The sequence below is a fragment of the Toxorhynchites rutilus genome, chromosome 1 (assembly GCF_029784135.1).
Source record: "Toxorhynchites rutilus septentrionalis strain SRP chromosome 1, ASM2978413v1, whole genome shotgun sequence".
Taxonomy (NCBI): domain Eukaryota; kingdom Metazoa; phylum Arthropoda; class Insecta; order Diptera; family Culicidae; genus Toxorhynchites; species Toxorhynchites rutilus.
In genome coordinates this window covers 108,734,747-108,757,495 of record NC_073744.1, presented here as the reverse complement: position 1 = coordinate 108,757,495, position 22,749 = coordinate 108,734,747, and the positions used below count along the sequence as shown (strand labels likewise).

Sequence of the window (22,749 nt, the reverse complement as noted above, 5' to 3'; positions counted from 1 at the left end):
GTACCGACCAAAACGGGCAACCAGAGCAGCAGCGAAATAGAATGAAGCACGATTGGAAAGGAAAAAGGAAAAAAAGAAAGAAACATTGGTCGCAGTCTCACACATGCGTAATTCTCGAGCCAGCCAGTCAGCTTAAAAATCCCCGCACCGCTGCCGTAACGATCATTCTCATTCGAACCGTACACCACATCGGTTCGCATCACAACACATCAACAAACCAACCCAAGCAGCCATGTCTGGTCATGGTAAAGGAGGAAAAGTGAAGGGAAAGGCAAAATCCCGCTCGAACCGTGTTGATCTGGAGTTCCCCGCAAGGGTAGCTAGGCCGAGCGCGTTAGTATCAGTGCATCAGTCCACCTAGCCGGCGTTATATAGTTTCGGCCGCCGAAGTGGAAAAGCTGCTCGCAACGATAAGAAAACTCGCATTCAGAACAGACACATTCGGTTCGGTGGACATCAAGACAACAACAGGCAGTTGCAGCGAGTGGCAAACGCAATCGCAAAACGACAGCAGGTAGCGGAAGAAAAAAGTTTGTTCTTTATACAATCTGCTTTGGTGGCAAAACCAGAACAAGGCGGCATCGAGGGCGTTCGAAATGGTTTTTCTTAAAACCACGAGTACTAAGTTTTCTAAATTGGAACCATTCCATAAAACAAGGCGCTTTTCAGGGCCATTAAACCTTCCAAAAAAGAGTTTAGGAAATACAGTTCAATGCTTTCTAAAACATTATCCAAAATAATAATAAAACACAAATTGATTTTTCAGGATCTGATGAGTATGTGAATTTGGCAGTTGTTCTGAGCTTATTGATTTTCACCAATTCTTAAATTGTTTCTAGATTGAAAGTACAGTAATTTACACTTATCTCGACATTTAGCTAATTGGACGGACCTGTAATGCGACATATTTAGTTGGACATTTTTGTAAACATAGAGTTCGGGGTCCATATTATGACCCCACGTTGAAAGTCGACACTGTACCACTGTCATCGCAAATGATCAATTACAGGTTAAAATTACCTCCAATCCGATACTGAGTGGTGGTAATGCGACGTGCCATTGAATGTAATTTACTGTAAAATATGTCACAAGCTGGATGGGAAGAAATTTTCCAACTGTGAAAGCTGTGGCGAGTGGCAAATGCAATCGCTAAACAGAAAGGTTTAGCCGAACAAGACGGGGGTATCAAGTAATAACAAAACAATAAACTCTTTAGATTGAAGATAATTTTGTGATCCTGAAAAGGACCCTTTTTAGCCTGCATGTGAATCCAACGAGCGAACAAATCGTAATGAATGTATTTTTTTGCCATCGCTCCCTTTTAACGCTCATTCGTTCGTCTCGTTGGACTCGCCCCTCTGGCTGAGTCTGCCGATTTGTCTCTATCCTGTGAGTGTGTACCGCTAGAGAATAAAACACGCGGACCCCAACAAAATATCTTATTTTCTTTCAAACCGTATACCCGTGTGGTTGTACGGCATCGGCATCGTGGACGTAACAAAGGAGGACAAGTTAAGGAAAAGGCAAAGTCTCACTCGAACCGTGCAGGTCTCCAGTTCCCTGTTGGTCGCATTCACTGATTGCTCCGCAAGGGTAACTAGGCCGAACGGATTGGTGCCGGAGCACCAGTATACCTAACAGCGATTATAGAGTTTCGGCTGTCGGAGTGCTCGAGTTAGCTTGCAAAGCTGCTCACGACAATCAGAAAACCCGCATTAAGAACAGAGCAGCTTCGGTTCGGCGCTCATCAAGGCAACAATTAGTTTCAGTGAGTGGCAAAGTGTTTCTCCGGCACGTCGCATTAAATGTAATTTACTGAACAACATGTCACAAGCTGGATGGGAAGAAATTTTCCAACTGTGAAAGCTGTGGCGAGTGGCAAACGCAATAGCTAAACAGGAAGGTTTAACCGAACAAGATGGGAATATCGAGTGATAACAAAAACACAACACCAAAGGTTCTTTTCAGAACCATCAACATATTCATAAAGAGTAAAAAGTAAACTTATCCATTTTTCAGGTAGATAGGTAGGTATTCACGTAGGAGAAGAAAATAAAACAATATATTTAAAATATATATTTAACAAAAGCTGTCCCCTTTGTATAGTCCTACGTCACTCCGGTTATGTCCCCGACATTACCCACCCGTCTTTTTTCCACTTCGACACTGATTGAAGGATTCGCTTTATCACAACTTTATACAATCGACCTAACTCAATCTCAAACGAGTAGCCGTGATACTGAGAACTCCAGCTTCTGGCAGGATCGCCAATGTGCATACCCGGGCTCCTTGCAGTATTCTGTTTTGCCCCGGGACTCGGAAACCATATCTGATCTCTGCTGTGGCTGGAACCACGATCGACTCATTTTTCGTGTGTGTCGTGGTCAGATGAGTTGTCAAAACGAGCTCGCGGTTTGCTCGTCGGGTTGCTATAAAAGGGGTATATATGAATGGTAGGATGAACGAGTATGGCGAGATCGTTATAGCGGGTAGGACTGCCAATACGCATTCCGGAGCCCACTGTAATGAATTCTGATTGCGCGTTAATAACCAGAAAAGTTCTGTGCAACCAACTTCACAATTTTATTAACATTTAACATTCAACATTCAACATTTAACACAGTGATTGATCAAGTCGATCCGTGCTCTCTGAGGTTTTATTCCGACTGACAATTCGCGACTACGAAGCTGAATTTGACAGCTTGTGTGCGTGAAGCGAATATCAACAAGGAATTGCAAAAAAAATGTGATTTTTAAACGCACCGTTTTTAACGTTTTATGCAGAAATTTTCGTAATGGTGAGTATGTATCGAAAGAACTATCCTCTAGGATGCTAATTTAGTTAAATCACATAAATTTACTGCAGGGGAAAACGTTTTCTTACCGCATCCAAAAGACACTGTCTTTACTTGTGAAAAAGTAAACAAACTTTCAGGATACTAAATTTTAATGAAAATTAATAATTGTGTGCAAAATTTAACTTCCAAACGGTTGGAAAATGAGTTTTCCTTATGCAGTTAAAAAAACTTTGCCGTAGCTTAAGCTGAATTTAGCTTATAAGTGTTTTTCTGTGACCTTGTTTCATGCATTATCAGGAGCCATCAGCCGGAGAAAATGAAACCTGCTACGTGGCTGTGGAGTTTGCGGATGTGTTCGATTACGCTGCGGGTGGAAGCCGTTTAGTCGTTGAAGGCGAAAGAGTATTCAAAGCTGGATATATTTTAATAGTTGGTGTTGAAGAAGTTCACGATGAAGGCTTCAGTATTTTCTCGTCCTGCCTCCAGTCATCATCCCCAAGCTCGGAACCCCATACAATAAAAATTCGTACGAAAATCTCTTTCTCCAAATAGTTCATTCGTTCGACAACTCGCAAGTAGATCGGACAAGTTTTCGAAACGATCCAACAAAGGTGTTTTTTTCCACATTGAATTAGACTGTGATTGTTTTTCATCGGTTGCGCTTGCGAGTAGAGCGAAGCTCAAAGTGGTGCGCGACCGAGACGCTGAGGATACAATTCAGACAGATTCATCACACACGCCACACAGCAACGGCAAGTATAAGTTTATTTTTCTTTTGTCCTATCATTCCTTCTACCATCTGTGCTCGATTTACACCATTGTTCATCTGTGTGTTAACCAAATCGGCAAACGTTGGAATTAGGGGTGTCTATTTTTCCTTGGTTTCATTACCGTTGAAATTTTAATGGAACTTTTTGACGTAGGACTACGTCTTTCATTTCTATACCGGGGTGTAAAATCAAAGTTTCGAAAACGAAAGCGTTACGCCGGAGACCGAGATTTTGAGCGTTAATAGCTCCTAAACAACTGAACGAAATGGTATGATAAACACTTCATTCGAAAGATAAAATGTCTACGCGTTATATACTTGTTACTATTTGATCCAAAAACTTGTTTCAATAGTCTTAAAATTGCTTTCAAAACAGGCTATTGAAATCACCAATCGGTATATAAGCGAGCGGCGCTCGGAAATCCACTCAGTTCTAATTGAACAGCGATTGGAGCATGTTGTCGCTGTTGCGGTGAAGCTCTTTATTTATCATGAAAGCGCGGATGAACGGTGTCACCAAGAGCCTGTTTGCGCACCCTAGGCCAGAAGGGAATCTATCAGGAGGAGAGTGATGCCACAAACGGTTCCCTGGGAAGACATCGCTACACACACATACACGCGCGGCTATTAACAGGTGGTTATCGAGTTGGCATTAACCACTGGTGGGCTTCCAGTATCGAGGAAAATGTGGAAATATCTAATCGTTACTGAAAATAATCTGCCAGTTCCTTTGGGAATTTTCAAAATATATTCATGTGAAAGAGTTTAATTGAATGTTTTCTATCCATGTAACACTGTGACCAAATATGTTTCAATCAAGTGCTATTAACAGGTGGTTATCGAGTTGGCATTAACCACTGGTGGGCTTCCAGTATCGAGGAAAATGTGGAAATATCTAATCGTTACTGAAAATAATCTGCCAGTTCCTTTGGGAATTTTCAAAATATATTCATGTGAAAGAGTTTAATTGAATGTTTTCTATCCATGTAACACTGTGACCAAATACATTTGGTTTTGTGGTTTTTCAATCAATCGCAATTAACAGGATAGCTTCAGAAGATTATTCTTCCCCATCAGTAGGATATTTCCGTATCCAATATTGTATGCGCCCGCAATCGATTATTGCTCAGTCGCCGAAAGTTCCGAGCTCAGAGAGTTCATTCCCCTCTAGTTTGCCTTCCAAATTGCCATCGTAAACCACACCTTCTCTCGATTCAATCACACACAAAAAGCATACTTGAGCGATATTCTGGTGGTGAGACACATTCATTTTTCGTGAGGACATCGACAAGACAACATCGTTGCCTAACGTGCTGGAGGAGGTGGACGGCGAAGGATCGACACATACACGCGCAGAACTCTTTCCGTTAGGATGCCATTCAGCATCGGGAAAGTTCCGGAAAGATCTAATCATTGCTGGAAAATAATCTGCCAGTTCCTCTGGGAATTTTCAAAATATATTCATGTGAAAGAGTTTAATTGAATGTTTTCTATCCATGTTACACTGTGACCAAATATGTTTCAATCAAGTGCTATTAACAGGTGGTTATCGAGTTGGCATTAACCACTGGTGGGCTTCCAGTATCGAGGAAAATGTGGAAATATCTAATCGTTACTGAAAATAATCTGCCAGTTCCTTTGGGAATTTTCAAAATATATTCATGTGAAAGAGTTTAATTGAATGTTTTCTATCCATGTTACACTGTGACCAAATATGTTTCAATCAAGTGCTATTAACAGGTGGTTATCGAGTTGGCATTAACCACTGGTGGGCTTCCAGTATCGAGGAAAATGTGGAAATAACTAATCGTTACTGAAAATAATCTGCCAGTTCCTTTGGGAATTTTCAAAATATATTCATGTGAAAGAGTTTAATTGAATGTTTTCTATCCATGTAACACTGTGACCAAATACATTTGGTTTTGTGGTTTTTCAATCAATCGCAATTAACAGGATAGCTTCAGAAGATTATTCTTCCCCATCAGTAGGATATTTCCGTATCCAATATTGTATGCGCCCGCAATCGATTATTGCTCAGTCGCCGAAAGTTCCGAGCTCAGAGAGTTCATTCCCCTCTAGTTTGCCTTCCAAATTGCCATCGTAAACCACACCTTCTCTCGATTCAATCACACACAAAAAGCATACTTAAGCGATATTCTGGTGGTGAGACACATTCATTTTTCGTGAGGACATCGACAAGACAACATCGTTGCCTAACGTGCTGGAGGAGGTGGACGGCGAAGGATCGACACATACACGCGCAGAACTCTTTCCGTTAGGATGCCATTCAGCATCGGGAAAGTTCCGGAAAGATCTAATCATTGCTGGAAAATAATCTGCCAGTTCCTCTGGGAATTTTCAAAATATATTCATGTGAAAGAGTTTAATTGAATGTTTTCTATCCATGTTACACTGTGACCAAATATGTTTCAATCATGTGCTATTAACAGGTGGTTATCGAGTTGGCATTAACCACTGGTGGGCTTCCAGTATCGAGGAAAATGTGGAAATATCTAATCGTTACTGAAAATAATCTGCCAGTTCCTTTGGGAATTTTCAAAATATATTCATGTGAAAGAGTTTAATTGAATGTTTTCTATCCATGTTACACTGTGACCAAATATGTTTCAATCAAGTGCTATTAACAGGTGGTTATCGAGTTGGCATTAACCACTGGTGGGCTTCCAGTATCGAGGAAAATGTGGAAATAACTAATCGTTACTGAAAATAATCTGCCAGTTCCTTTGGGAATTTTCAAAATATATTCATGTGAAAGAGTTTAATTGAATGTTTTCTATCCATGTAACACTGTGACCAAATACATTTGGTTTTGTGGTTTTTCAATCAATCGCAATTAACAGGATAGCTTCAGAAGATTATTCTTCCCCATCAGTAGGATATTTCCGTATCCAATATTGTATGCGCCCGCAATCGATTATTGCTCAGTCGCCGAAAGTTCCGAGCTCAGAGAGTTCATTCCCCTCTAGTTTGCCTTCCAAATTGCCATCGTAAACCACACCTTCTCTCGATTCAATCACACACAAAAAGCATACTTAAGCGATATTCTGGTGGTGAGACACATTCATTTTTCGTGAGGACATCGACAAGACAACATCGTTGCCTAACGTGCTGGAGGAGGTGGACGGCGAAGGATCGACACATACACGCGCAGAACTCTTTCCGTTAGGATGCCATTCAGCATCGGGAAAGTTCCGGAAAGATCTAATCATTGCTGGAAAATAATCTGCCAGTTCCTCTGGGAATTTTCAAAATATATTCATGTGAAAGAGTTTAATTGAATGTTTTCTATCCATGTTACACTGTGACCAAATATGTTTCAATCATGTGCTATTAACAGGTGGTTATCGAGTTGGCATTAACCACTGGTGGGCTTCCAGTATCGAGGAAAATGTGGAAATATCTAATCGTTACTGAAAATAATCTGCCAGTTCCTTTGGGAATTTTCAAAATATATTCATGTGAAAGAGTTTAATTGAATGTTTTCTATCCATGTAACACTGTGACCAAATATATTTCAATCATGTGCTATTAACAGGTGGTTATCGAGTTGGCATTAACCACTGGTGGGCTTCCAGTATCGAGGAAAATGTGGAAATATCTAATCGTTACTGAAAATAATCTGCCAGTTCCTTTGGGAATTTTCAAAATATATTCATGTGAAAGAGTTTAATTGAATGTTTTCTATCCATGTAACACTGTGACCAAATACATTTGGTTTTGTGGTTTTTCAATCAATCGCAATTAACAGGATAGCTTCAGAAGATTATTCTTCTCCATCAGTAGGATATTTCCGTATCCAATATTGTATGCGCCCGCAATCGATTATTGCTCAGTCGCCGAAAGTTCCGAGCTCAGAGAGTTCATTCCCCTCTAGTTTGCCTTCCAAATTGCCATCGAAAACCACACCTTCTCTCGATTCAATCACACACAAAAAGCATACTTAAGCGATATTCTGGTGGTGAGACACATTCATTTTTCGTGAGGACATCGACAAGACAACATCGTTGCCTAACGTGCTGGAGGAGGTGGACGGCGAAGGATCGACACATACACGCGCAGAACTCTTTCCGTTAGGATGCCATTCAGCATCGGGAAAGTTCCGGAAAGATCTAATCATTGCTGGAAAATAATCTGCCAGTTCCTCTGGGAATTTTCAAAATATATTCATGTGAAAGAGTTTAATTGAATGTTTTCTATCCATGTAACACTGTGACCAAATATATTTCAATCATGTGCTATTAACAGGTGGTTATCGAGTTGGCATTAACCACTGGTGGGCTTCCAGTATCGAGGAAAATGTGGAAATAACTAATCGTTACTGAAAATAATCTGCCAGTTCCTCTGGGAATTTTCAAAATATATTCATGTGAAAGAGTTTAATTGAATGTTTTCTATCCATGTAACACTGTGACCAAATATGTTTCAATCAAGTGCTATTAACAGATGGTTATCGAGTTAGCATTAACCACTGGTGGGCTTCCAGTATCGAGGAAAATGTGGAAATATCTAATCGTTACTGAAAATAATCTGCCAGTTCCTCTGGGAATTTAAAATTACATTCATGTGAAAGAGTTTATTTTAATGTTTTCTATCCATGAAACACTGTGACCAAATACATTTGGTTTTGTGATTTTTCAATCAATCGCAATTAACAGGATAGCTTCTGAAGATTATTCTTCCCCATCAGTAGGATATTTCCGTATCCAATATTGGATGCATAAAACCTTGTGGCTCCAACGTAACGCTCTCGTTTTCGAAGTTCTCCAAATATTCATTCATTCAGAATGAATTCAGATTCAACTTCAAACAAATGATCTCTAAATCAACGATAGTCCTACGTCACCTTTGCGGTTATACCATAGATATAACCCACTTCCTGTTTTTCCTAACAAGAATAAGACATCTATTGAGTGTTTTGGTCGAAAAATTATTCAAGATTACCTTAGCATGGGTTCCCTCTCATTGCTCGATTCCGGGGAATGAGAAAGCGGACTCGCTAGCTAAGGTGGGCGCTTCAGAAGGCACACTTTTTGAAAGGCAAACTGCCTATAATGAATATTTTCACATTCCTCGTCAGGACACACTCGTTAGTTGGCAGCGCATGTGGAGTGAAGATGAGTTCGGTCGTTGGTTACACACGATTATCCCTAAGGTTGGTTTAAGTGCTTGGTTTAAGGGATTGAATGTAGGTCGTGATTTCATTCGCGTGATATCTCGGCTCATGTCCAATCACTAGAACCTAAACGCGCATCTCTATCGCATTGGGCTCGCAGCAAACAATCTTTGTGATTGTGGCGATGGCTACCACGACATCGAGCATATTGTCTGGTCGTGTATCCGGTTCCATGCTGCTCGCTCTCAGCTCTCTAGAGCACTGAGAGCAAAAGGCAGACAATCGGATATCCCCGTCCGGGATATCTTAGGTAGCCGTGATCCTGATCTTCTGCTTCATCTATACCTGTTCCTCAGAAACGCCGATGTCAACGTTTAATGATGTTTCCTTCGTTGTGTCCCCGTTTTATATCCCTCCTATCCGATCGATAAACTTTTACTTAGTCGCGGCATTACATACACACACTCTTTACAGATACACGGACCAAAGGTTGTGCAGTCCACTGATCATTCAACAAGAGCCGAAGGTTGTACCGCTCATGACAACTCTACACGAGCTGATGATTGCGCCGGTTAGTGACCATTCTATCCTGGATTCCTCGAGTCGAGAAGACGCACCACGCTAGATATGGGGTACATACTAGGGGGGCGTTGCTGATTAATGGTCAGCTGCATCCAAATAGGAAGTATCCCGTGTCGGGCACACGTACAGAGCATTGGAGACAGCAACATCCCAATTACGAGAACACTTGTAATACTAACCTCGAGCCGACCGCGAGTAATCGGTTACATATTACTAACATAGATAATAAGAAAAACTGTTAAAATATTGAACTCCGGCCCCGTCAGGCTAACGCCATAGGAGCCTTGATAAAAATATATATTTTGGAAAAAAAAAATGGTTGGGTTATATCTATGATACAACCGCAAGACTGACGTGGGACTACCTTAGCTTAGCAATCATTTGTTTGTATTGATTAAATTTTTGATTGAATGAAATAATTTCCGAATTCAATTGAACCCAATATATTTGCTTTGTGAGTAAAAAGATTGTATAATGCCATGTAAGGTCAATTCATGAATTGTGATAGATTTATTTGTTCATTTTCGTCAAACAAATGTAGGCTACATACTTATATATTAATGATACAATATTTTCTTAAGTTAAATATTATTCCTACGGTACATGTTTCATGATTATGTTCTTCGTTCAAAGTAAAATTAATGACAGTCCTTTTACGTTTGATATGATGACACCTTGGTTAAGAAGTCTGTATTTACCTAACATTTCAGTCGGAACAAAAATGCCCCCGACTTGCATGTTTTTGCAATGCCAATTTCCCCACGCTCCATGGATTTGAAGTCTGTGTTAGGGAAACATATTTCAATCAAAACAAAAATGCCCCTCGACTTGCATGAATTTGCAACTTCCCCACGCTCCATGGATTTGAAGTCTGTGTTAGGGAAATACATTTCAGTCGGAACGAAAATACCCCCGACTTTCATGTATTTTCAATCCCGATTTCTCCAACGCTGCTTGGTTTTGAAGTCTGTGTTGGGGAACACATTTCGGTGAGAAAAAAAATCCCTATACTTTCATGTATTTGCGATGCCGATTCCCCCAAGGCTGCTTTGTTATGATGACTGTGTTGGGGAAACCGTAAATCGGGCCAATCAAAATGAGGCAGTTAGGGCGTTTAGATAACGCTTAACATTTTACAGCTATTCAATTGTTTATCTATTGAAAAATAACATTTTATTAATTGCGATAGAAGCGTAGAAATATTCCCTATCAGTTGATGCAAACATCTTTCCGATCCAGTAAGAAATGTACGAGTTATAAGCATTCGGAATCTTTCATTTGTTCCTGCATGTTCTGTGTTTAGGTTTTCATTTTACCCCCCATATACTCCGGTTAGACGTAGTCCCACGTCAAAAAACAGGAAGTGGGTTATATCTATGGTATAACCGCAAGGGTGACGTAGGACTATCGTTGATTTAGAGATCATTTGTTTGAAGTTGAATCTGAATTCATTCTGAATGAATGAATATTTGGAGAACTTCGAAAACGAGAGCGTTACGTTGGAGCCACAAGGTTTTATGCATCCAATATTGGATACGGAAATATCCTACTGATGGGGAAGAATAATCTTCAGAAGCTATCCTGTTAATTGCGATTGATTGAAAAATCACAAAACCAAATGTATTTGGTCACAGTGTTTCATGGATAGAAAACATTAAAATAAACTCTTTCACATGAATGTAATTTTAAATTCCCAGAGGAACTGGCAGATTATTTTCAGTAACGATTAGATATTTCCACATTTTCCTCGATACTGGAAGCCCACCAGTGGTTAATGCTAACTCGATAACCATCTGTTAATAGCACTTGATTGAAACATATTTGGTCACAGTGTTACATGGATAGAAAACATTCAATTAAACTCTTTCACATGAATATATTTTGAAAATTCCCAGAGGAACTGGCAGATTATTTTCAGTAACGATTAGTTATTTCCACATTTTCCTCGATACTGGAAGCCCACCAGTGGTTAATGCCAACTCGATAACCACCTGTTAATAGCACATGATTGAAATATATTTGGTCACAGTGTTACATGGATAGAAAACATTCAATTAAACTCTTTCACATGAATATATTTTGAAAATTCCCAGAGGAACTGGCAGATTATTTTCCAGCAATGATTAGATCTTTCCGGAACTTTCCCGATGCTGAATGGCATCCTAACGGAAAGAGTTCTGCGCGTGTATGTGTCGATCCTTCGCCGTCCACCTCCTCCAGCACGTTAGGCAACGATGTTGTCTTGTCGATGTCCTCACGAAAAATGAATGTGTCTCACCACCAGAATATCGCTTAAGTATGCTTTTTGTGTGTGATTGAATCGAGAGAAGGTGTGGTTTACGATGGCAATTTGGAAGGCAAACTAGAGGGGAATGAACTCTCTGAGCTCGGAACTTTCGGCGACTGAGCAATAATCGATTGCGGGCGCATACAATATTGGATACGGAAATATCCTACTGATGGAGAAGAATAATCTTCTGAAGCTATCCTGTTAATTGCGATTGATTGAAAAACCACAAAACCAAATGTATTTGGTCACAGTGTTACATGGATAGAAAACATTCAATTAAACTCTTTCACATGAATATATTTTGAAAATTCCCAAAGGAACTGGCAGATTATTTTCAGTAACGATTAGATATTTCCACATTTTCCTCGATACTGGAAGCCCACCAGTGGTTAATGCCAACTCGATAACCACCTGTTAATAGCACATGATTGAAATATATTTGGTCACAGTGTTACATGGATAGAAAACATTCAATTAAACTCTTTCACATGAATATATTTTGAAAATTCCCAGAGGAACTGGCAGATTATTTTCCAGCAATGATTAGATCTTTCCGGAACTTTCCCGATGCTGAATGGCATCCTAACGGAAAGAGTTCTGCGCGTGTATGTGTCGATCCTTCGCCGTCCACCTCCTCCAGCACGTTAGGCAACGATGTTGTCTTGTCGATGTCCTCACGAAAAATGAATGTGTCTCACCACCAGAATATCGCTTAAGTATGCTTTTTGTGTGTGATTGAATCGAGAGAAGGTGTGGTTTACGATGGCAATTTGGAAGGCAAACTAGAGGGGAATGAACTCTCTGAGCTCGGAACTTTCGGCGACTGAGCAATAATCGATTGCGGGCGCATACAATATTGGATACGGAAATATCCTACTGATGGGAAAGAATAATCTTCTGAAGCTATCCTGTTAATTGCGATTGATTGAAAAACCAGAAAACCAAATGTATTTGGTCACAGTGTTACATGGATAGAAAACATTCAATTAAACTCTTTCACATGAATATATTTTGAAAATTCCCAAAGGAACTGGCAGATTATTTTCAGTAACGATTAGATATTTCCACATTTTCCTCGATACTGGAAGCCCACCAGTGGTTAATGCCAACTCGATAACCACCTGTTAATAGCACATGATTGAAACATATTTGGTCACAGTGTAACATGGATAGAAAACATTCAATTAAACTCTTTCACATGAATATATTTTGAAAATTCCCAGAGGAACTGGCAGATTATTTTCCAGCAATGATTAGATCTTTCCGGAACTTTCCCGATGCTGAATGGCATCCTAACGGAAAGAGTTCTGCGCGTGTATGTGTCGATCCTTCGCCGTCCACCTCCTCCAGCACGTTAGGCAACGATGTTGTCTTGTCGATGTCCTCACGAAAAATGAATGTGTCTCACCACCAGAATATCGCTTAAGTATGCTTTTTGTGTGTGATTGAATCGAGAGAAGGTGTGGTTTACGATGGCAATTTGGAAGGCAAACTAGAGGGGAATGAACTCTCTGAGCTCGGAACTTTCGGCGACTGAGCAATAATCGATTGCGGGCGCATACAATATTGGATACGGAAATATCCTACTGATGGGGAAGAATAATCTTCTGAAGCTATCCTGTTAATTGCGATTGATTGAAAAACCACAAAACCAAATGTATTTGGTCACAGTGTTACATGGATAGAAAACATTCAATTAAACTCTTTCACATGAATATATTTTGAAAATTCCCAAAGGAACTGGCAGATTATTTTCAGTAACGATTAGATATTTCCACATTTTCCTCGATACTGGAAGCCCACCAGTGGTTAATGCCAACTCGATAACCACCTGTTAATAGCACTTGATTGAAACATATTTGGTCACAGTGTAACATGGATAGAAAACATTCAATTAAACTCTTTCACATGAATATATTTTGAAAATTCCCAGAGGAACTGGCAGATTATTTTCCAGCAATGATTAGATCTTTCCGGAACTTTCCCGATGCTGAATGGCATCCTAACGGAAAGAGTTCTGCGCGTGTATGTGTCGATCCTTCGCCGTCCACCTCCTCCAGCACGTTAGGCGGCTCGCACACCGCAGCAATAAGCAACTAGCAAACTGCAACACGCAATATACAACAGGCAACATATATTGTTGTTCTTCGCATACCAGAGCAATAAAAACCCCTGACATTATGTAAACAATCGGCTCAATGTACGAAACTTGCCAAATATGTGCGATAAGTTGCTCTTCAACCAACACGCCGTGTTGCTAGCGACATGTGTTGCTCTATAAAGGCGACAGCAATATCGTATTGCGTCGGTGTGCGAGATCAACAAAAATTAAATGGAAAAATCCATTGGCGATAATATTGCTTATTGCATGTTTACAGTTGCTAGTTGCTTATTGCTCCGGTGTGCGAGCGGCCTTAGGCAACGATGTTGTCTTGTCGATGTCCTCACGAAAAATGAATGTGTCTCACCACCAGAATATCGCTTAAGTATGCTTTTTGTGTGTGATTGAATCGAGAGAAGGTGTGGTTTACGATGGCAATTTGGAAGGCAAACTAGAGGGGAATGAACTCTCTGAGCTCGGAACTTTCGGCGACTGAGCAATAATCGATTGCGGGCGCATACAATATTGGATACGGAAATATCCTACTGATGGGGAAGAATAATCTTCTGAAGCTATCCTGTTAATTGCGATTGATTGAAAAACCACAAAACCAAATGTATTTGGTCACAGTGTTACATGGATAGAAAACATTCAATTAAACTCTTTCACATGAATATATTTTGAAAATTCCCAAAGGAACTGGCAGATTATTTTCAGTAACGATTAGTTATTTCCACATTTTCCTCGATACTGGAAGCCCACCAGTGGTTAATGCCAACTCGATAACCACCTGTTAATAGCACTTGATTGAAACATATTTGGTCACAGTGTAACATGGATAGAAAACATTCAATTAAACTCTTTCACATGAATATATTTTGAAAATTCCCAAAGGAACTGGCAGATTATTTTCAGTAACGATTAGATATTTCCACATTTTCCTCGATACTGGAAGCCCACCAGTGGTTAATGCCAACTCGATAACCACCTGTTAATAGCACTTGATTGAAACATATTTGGTCACAGTGTAACATGGATAGAAAACATTCAATTAAACTCTTTCACATGAATATATTTTGAAAATTCCCAGAGGAACTGGCAGATTATTTTCCAGCAATGATTAGATCTTTCCGGAACTTTCCCGATGCTGAATGGCATCCTAACGGAAAGAGTTCTGCGCGTGTATGTGTCGATCCTTCGCCGTCCACCTCCTCCAGCACGTTAGGCAACGATGTTGTCTTGTCGATGTCCTCACGAAAAATGAATGTGTCTCACCACCAGAATATCGCTTAAGTATGCTTTTTGTGTGTGATTGAATCGAGAGAAGGTGTGGTTTACGATGGCAATTTGGAAGGCAAACTAGAGGGGAATGAACTCTCTGAGCTCGGAACTTTCGGCGACTGAGCAATAATCGATTGCGGGCGCATACAATATTGGATACGGAAATATCCTACTGATGGGGAAGAATAATCTTCTGAAGCTATCCTGTTAATTGCGATTGATTGAAAAACCACAAAACCAAATGTATTTGGTCACAGTGTTACATGGATAGAAAACATTCAATTAAACTCTTTCACATGAATATATTTTGAAAATTCCCAAAGGAACTGGCAGATTATTTTCAGTAACGATTAGATATTTCCACATTTTCCTCGATACTGGAAGCCCACCAGTGGTTAATGCCAACTCGATAACCACCTGTTAATAGCACTTGATTGAAACATATTTGGTCACAGTGTTACATGGATAGAAAACATTCAATTAAACTCTTTCACATGAATATATTTTGAAAATTCCCAAAGGAACTGGCAGATTATTTTCAGTAACGATTAGATATTTCCACATTTTCCTCGATACTGGAAGCCCACCAGTGGTTAATGCCAACTCGATAACCACCTGTTAATAGCCGCGCGTGTATGTGTGTGTAGCGATGTCTTCCCAGGGAACCGTTTGTGGCATCACTCTCCTCCTGATAGATTCCCTTCTGGCCTAGGGTGCACAAACAGGCTCTTGGTGACACCGTTCATCCGCGCTTTCATGATAAATAAAGAGCTTCACCGCAACAGCGACAACATGCTCCAATCGCTGTTCAATTAGAACTGAGTGGATTTCCGAGCGCCGCTCGCTTATATACCGATTGGTGATTTCAATAGCCTGTTTTGAAAGCAATTTTAAGACTATTGAAACAAGTTTTTGGATCAAATAGTAACAAGTATATAACGCGTAGACATTTTATCTTTCGAATGAAGTGTTTATCATACCATTTCGTTCAGTTGTTTAGGAGCTATTAACGCTCAAAATCTCGGTCTCCGGCGTAACGCTTTCGTTTTCGAAACTTTGATTTTACACCCCGGTATAGAAATGAAAGACGTAGTCCTACGTCAAAAATAGTTGTTTTCGTGTTCCTGTAAAGCTGGCAAACGGAAGTGCAAACACGTCATGGCTGTTTTGTGTCATTTGCTTAAGTATGTTTTATTTTATTTCTTTATTATTGCACACTTTGCACCAAGTTGGACACTTTTTCAAAAGTGCGAAAATGTGAATGTGAATACTTGGAGAGTAGAAGTTCGACACGGTGAAATGGAGGCTACAAATACGGGAGGTTTTTGTAGGTTCTATCTTTAGCCGTAGTCGTTGGATCCAGTCTAGATACCGCGGTTCGTCCGTTTTCGGAGGGAAGGCATGAAAAGAAATTCCGGGGCGATATCTCTGCTTACATCCGGGGACGACACAAACAATACAGCTTTTGAATTTTGCAGATTGTTCGGAGTCAGCTTCAAGCTAGTTTCGTCCGACTTGCATGTTCTCCGGGCAATTTACGCAGCTTTTGACGTCCATATTTCACACGTTCTAAGGAAAATATTTTGAAAAATATTAGAGCACTGATTGAATAGAAGCCAGATCTTTGTATTTTAGGTATTTTATGAACACTAAGCGGATATTTTTATATCAAATTTCATTAATTCGGTTTACCTCTCTCGCAAGTAGATTGACAGAGGGTGTACTTCAACGGCTTTTTTCACTACTAAATGACAATAAATTTTGGTTCGGAGCATCGAAACAGCTAAGGAAAACTATTTTTCAACAATTTCCACTAATTGTAAGATAAACACGGTACAAGTTTTCGAGAAAACAGTATATTGATTACAGAGAAAATATGCAACGGTTTGTTTACATATTTTTCACTCACACGCTAAACTTTCATAGGTGGCGACACCGTACCTTCGATGACGCGAATACATCAAAAGAACACAGCTGACCTACAGCAGTGGAACTCCATACAATCAAGGGATAGTAACTTCAAGCAAAAAAGTGGGACCGATTCGAGATTGCTTTTATGTAAACAGTGAACTTTTTTTACACTCTTAAAATTGCACCGACTTGCACTGACAACCTAATGATATTGTCAATTTGTGCGAGATGCCTCAAAATAGCTGGGAATCATCTGGGTAAACATCGAGTTCGGGGCCCAAATTATGGCGCCACATTAAAGTTGCCACCAGACTTCCACACTGTATCACTCACATCGCCAATGTTCAATTACAGGCCAAAATCGCTTCCAAAGCGACACTGAGTGGTACCTCGGCATGTCGCATTAAATTTAAATTACTGTATTATATTGTTATTTATGTTCGCATCATTAGCAACGAACATACATTTAATTCCCACTTGCAACAGTATTCACGATGATTGGATGGATGAATATACGACTTATATATGTATCTAGTACGACTATTATCATGCGTATATACGATTTACTACACACAACCAAAAAAACGAAAAGCGGAAAACGTTCCTGATAATTATAATAATTATTATAGATTTTTTAAAAGCATGTATGTTTGGAATATTACGTTAAAAAATATTTTTAAGTCCGACTATTTCCGGTTTAAAGAAAAGTGAAAGTTAAAGTTGCAATTTTTTTTTTAATATTTAATAACGAAAGATTATCTGTTTGCCGGTCTTTTGCTTTCTGATATACATAGTGACAAAAATAAATTAGTTCAACTTCGTCATTCAATTGCACTTAACTCAAAACTGTAAACATGAGAGTATGAACTTGACAAACCAAGCTGCCAAGTATGCCAACCCAGCAAACATTAAATCGTATATAGAGCATCGAATATCTGATATTTTGGGTGGTATGTGATGCGCCCAAAAAGCATATACAGTAAGTTACCTCTAATCCTCGACATACCGAGGCACTACTCAGTGTCGCATTAGACGTGATTGGCCTATAATTGGACATTCACGATGATAGTGGTACAATGTCGACGTCTGGTGGCGACTTTCAATCTGGGGCCATACTTTGGGTCCCAAACTCGATGTTAACAAAAATATTCAATTAGAGATGAAAATGTCCAATTATTTGTATCCCAATTAACTAAATGTCAAATTAGAGGTAACTTACTGTACATGCAAGGTTATTAGGCAATACCCAATAACATAATAAGTCTGTTGTCATACGAATATACGGTTCATCACTGACATAAAAAATGGCGGAATATATTAAAGTAAAATGTTCAGTCCGGGGAATCACCATTTTTGTATGTATATAGAACCTTTATAAACATTTATGTTTGTACAAATAGGAATTAATCAATTGACTTTTAGGGATATAAATGTTTGATATGAGTGGTGGCGACGGTTATAAAATTGCTCCGATGGGAATTGAGCTCCGGTTGTTTGTATTATCAAGCCGCAGATATCTCGTACGGCTATCTGAAATATGATTCTAGGGTAATTAAAGCTCTTACATATGATACGAAAGAGTTGCAATCGGATACGTCATGCGTCAGTATTTATTGTGCTTTAGTGGAAATATCGCAAAGTTTATATAGAAATGGTTAAATAATGTTCAGTACTACATGTTTCAAGTAATCAAATAACATGAAGTAAGAAATTTCATTCATATTTTAACAGTTTAAAACTTCCTTCGGGCCAATTCGAGGGGTTGTATCCAAGACACGACCGCTTAGAACGTAGGACTACGCAATCATTTTTCTTTTGAAAGTTGATGGTTTATCATTTCGAATATTATTTGCGACTACGTCGAAATTTCATAAATAACTCTCTAGTAAAAAGTTCCGGGGACTCTGAAAAGGTTTAATGGCTTGCGTAGTTTTGTAGAATCATTTCGAGAAGCAACGATCCTTTTTTGCCTTTGCGAGAACAATGCACTAATTGGTCATATGTCGCAACTTGTTTCTTTATATCAATGCACGCATTGCACTGAATATCAATGAGAGGCATCTTTCGTGCATCGCCATCAAAGACGAATGAGCTCTCTGAGTTTCAAGTCTCTATAATTCAAAAGAAGAATAAGAAGAAGAAGTGCATCGCCATTCAACAAGCATCACACACGCGTCTAACAGATGCACACAATTGCAGTGCTAAAAATGAAACATCGCGAGAATCACCGTTTATGAAAAATCGTTTCTCGACTCTCGGTCAAAACCGTCAACAAAGCTAGGAGGACAGAGCCGATGCGCACGAGACCAAATACGAATGACAACTAAAAGTATCGAAGGTGTGCAATTCACATGTACAGGAAATGAACAAGTTCTAAGTTTCGAGCAATGAAAACAAGCAACACACAAAACCAAACACTGATGTTTAGAAGCGACCTATAATCTTTTGCACTCTTCTCTTTTTTCGCCTGCTTTACCATGACTCGGATAGTTGTGTTAAGTGAAATGCCAGATGCACTTCAAGTGAAATATTCGCTAGCGTTCACAGCTCGAGGGGAAACATAAAACACAAAACGAGCAGAATAAGCGACCTTTGTTGCTTCGGGCACAGAAAGATTCTGAGAATTTTCTTCAGAGGAGATGCAATACTTGTACGCTAGCGACAGCTTACTTACTATGCAAGGGTGGAGTTTACTTCGCAAATATTCTCTTTTCGCTATCCCCCTTCGTTGTTCCGATATAAGCTGGCTGTATAAGTTACCCGTTATCGACAGCTCTGTTCGGGAAAGCAGACAAATGGACAGAACAAATGTATGGGAAGATAGGAATGCTTCCAATTTTCATCAATTTAAACCATATACAGTCGAATTTCACTCGTTGCACTAAGCTCTTAGCCCAATTTGTGAAAGACTTTCACTCGTTGGGCTGAGCTGTCAAAGTCGAAAATCGATCGAGGGTCACACCGATTGTTTGTTGTTATGGGAAACGCAGAAAAGTTTTCACACCACTGACGTTTATTTCATTCGTGGTTGAGTTTCGTTCTAGGTTGGATTAATTGGTAAGTTCTTAATGAAGTTTGATATTAAAATTAGCGTAGATTTAATATACGTTCATTTCGATCGCCAGGCTCAAAATGGATGGTTTGCAAGGATCCAGTACGAACGTTAACCGGAAACGGAGGAGCAATTTCCTGACGCTGGTGGAGAAGGTTCGCATAATTGAAGATTTTGAAGCAGGAGGTGGTACGCATGACTTTCTTGGGAAGAAGTACGGCGTAGGATCTTCTACGGTCACGAGAATAATCCAAAAGAAAGAAGCAATTCGTGAGGCGGTGGACAAGTTCAAGGAATATGGTGTAAATAATCGAAAAACATTGAAAGAGCAGACGTTCCCTTTGCTGGAAGAAGCTATTTACATCTGGATTTTACAGCAGCGGCAGTCCAACATTTTGTTGACAGTGGATATTCTTAAAGCAAAGGCGGAGCTGCTGTTTAAGATGTTCCAGGACCGGGGGCTCTATGCGGTGCACGGTTTTTCTGCTTCGGATGGCTGGATGCATCGTTTTAAGCAGCGGTTTGGATTGCGCGTGAAAGCCGTAACAGGAGAAAAGGCATCGGTAAACGTTGAAGCGTACCTAAATTTCAAGAAGGTTCTACAGAAGAAGATTCAGGAAATGCAGCTATCACTATCCCAAGTCTTTAATGCAGATGAATCTGCCTTGTTCATCAAGCTCCTAGCCACACGCTCTGTCGTTACCTGTGATGAGACCGTGGCAAGCGGACGGAAGCAAAACAAGACAAGGTATACGTTTATGCCTTGCTCCAACATAGATGGTTCCCTAAAGCTTCCGTTGTATTTCATTTGCACTGCTGCAAAACCACGAGGAATCAACATCGAAGAACTTCCCGTTTCATATAATCATTCCAAAAAGGCTTGGATGACCAGACTGTTGTTCCGTCAATGGTTCCACGAAGAGTTTGTCCCCGCTGTTCGAAAATTTTCGGCCGAGAGAGGATTGGAGCCAAAGGCATTGCTGGTTCTTGATAATTGCACCAGTCATTATGACGTTGACGAATCTCTACAGAGTGACGATGGACTGATTCAAGTGATCTACTTCCCACCAAATGTAACTGCTGAATGCCAGCCGATGGACCAAGCGGTCATCAATGCAATCAAGCGAAAGTATAAAAGAAAACTGATGCTCGCATTAATTCTGGAAAACGAACACTTAAGGTAAATTTCCAAATATTAAACATTAAATTTTTGTAATTAATTCCAAATATAAACACAAAACTATGCGCACGATAGTTTTTCGTCTGTGCTTTTTCAAAATTTAAATTCAAATTCTAATTGAGGTTTTATTTATGTACTTTCCTCTTTAGTTTCGATGAACGATTGAAGAAGATTAATCTTCAACAGTGTATTTCGTGGTTGGCAACCTCTTGGGAGGAGATATCTGACAAAACTATACGTAATTCGTGGAAGAAATTGATCGATGTATTGCCGGAGGATGCTGTTAATGTAGACTCGAAAGCGGCCGATGATGACTTCAAAGCGCTTGTGTCCAGGATTGACAGTTTGGCAGGAACAAAAACATCTGAGCAAGATATTGATCTGTGGATCAAAGATCAGGTGTATGATGCTGATCATAATCCAGATTGGGTAACCAGTGAAGTGTTCTCTGATGACGAGATTTTGTCATCAGTTCTCAAGAAAGATCAACCTGAAATGCAAGAAGAATGGTTGGTAGACACAGAAGATGGAAGTAATTCGTTTGATACTTCCATTACTAGTACCGGAGATCCTGATTTTGGCGATGCAATCAAGTCAATTGATTGCCTAGTTCGCTATATGAAGCATGATGTTGCAGAAGTATGCCGTTTGAACGCGCTACGTTCGAAAATCACTGAAGTTGAATGGCTAAAACGAGCATGTTGAAGAACTCTACCATTTTGTTGAAAATGAATTTATGTGGTTTGTTTAATTTTGTTTGAAACGTTTAAAATAAATATTGTTTTTGTTGAATAATATTCGATTTTATTTATTTCAATGATTCATTTAAAATTTATTTTAAACCTAAAAACACCATCCACGAGCCCCTCGAAAAAAATTTTACGTTGTCAGAATTGACGTTTGTTTTCGATTTAGTTGGGCTATAGCCCAACGAACGGGAGCCCAACTAAAGATAGCCCAACGAGTGAAATTCAACTGTACAGACTATGGGATTGTAATCAAAGTCAAACAAATCTTAGAAAATTTCCAATTCGATTGGTATGCAAATCGTTTAAATCTGTTCGTAGCAAAAATTGTTATTAACGTTAACTTTATTTCATAAAAACGTGACCTGTCTTCTGATTTGGCACCCTTAATGTAAGACGTAGTCCTACGTCAAAAATCTAAAATTGGAGGCGATATACATACATCCAAGACACATTCCTTGTATGATGTGTATAACTGGCATATGCATATGAAATTGGAGGCCATATACATGTATATGGGGTATATGATGTAATATTAACAATAATTATACGATTTATTTTTTTCTAGGATGTATGTATATCGACTCCACGTTTGCATGCTAGGTGCATCATATACATGCAATTTATATTAATCATACTTGTATGTTTGTAAATATAGTCCTCAAAATAAAATTACATTACACTAAACCTTCGTTTCGAACAACTTATACAGTAACCAAATCACGCATCAAGAATTGCTGGGAATCTCTTATCAATATTTGTTCAAATTTAAAAATGAGCTTAACTCCACTTTTGTTGACAACTTTTATGCATTCAATTAAATCATACGATAAATCATATATAAACATAAACATTCCCACCTTTCATCCTTCATTAAACACCTCGTAGTAGAAATCTGTCAATAT

The 22,749-nt window shown here is 39.4% G+C and overlaps 1 protein-coding gene across 3 annotated transcripts in view; it reads right to left on the bottom strand.

Annotated features, from left to right (window-relative positions):
• Positions 1 to 22,749, bottom strand: part of LOC129763521 (glutathione hydrolase 1 proenzyme-like) — a 307,297-nt gene that overhangs the window by 169,231 nt on the left and 115,317 nt on the right. The window lies entirely within an intron of this gene.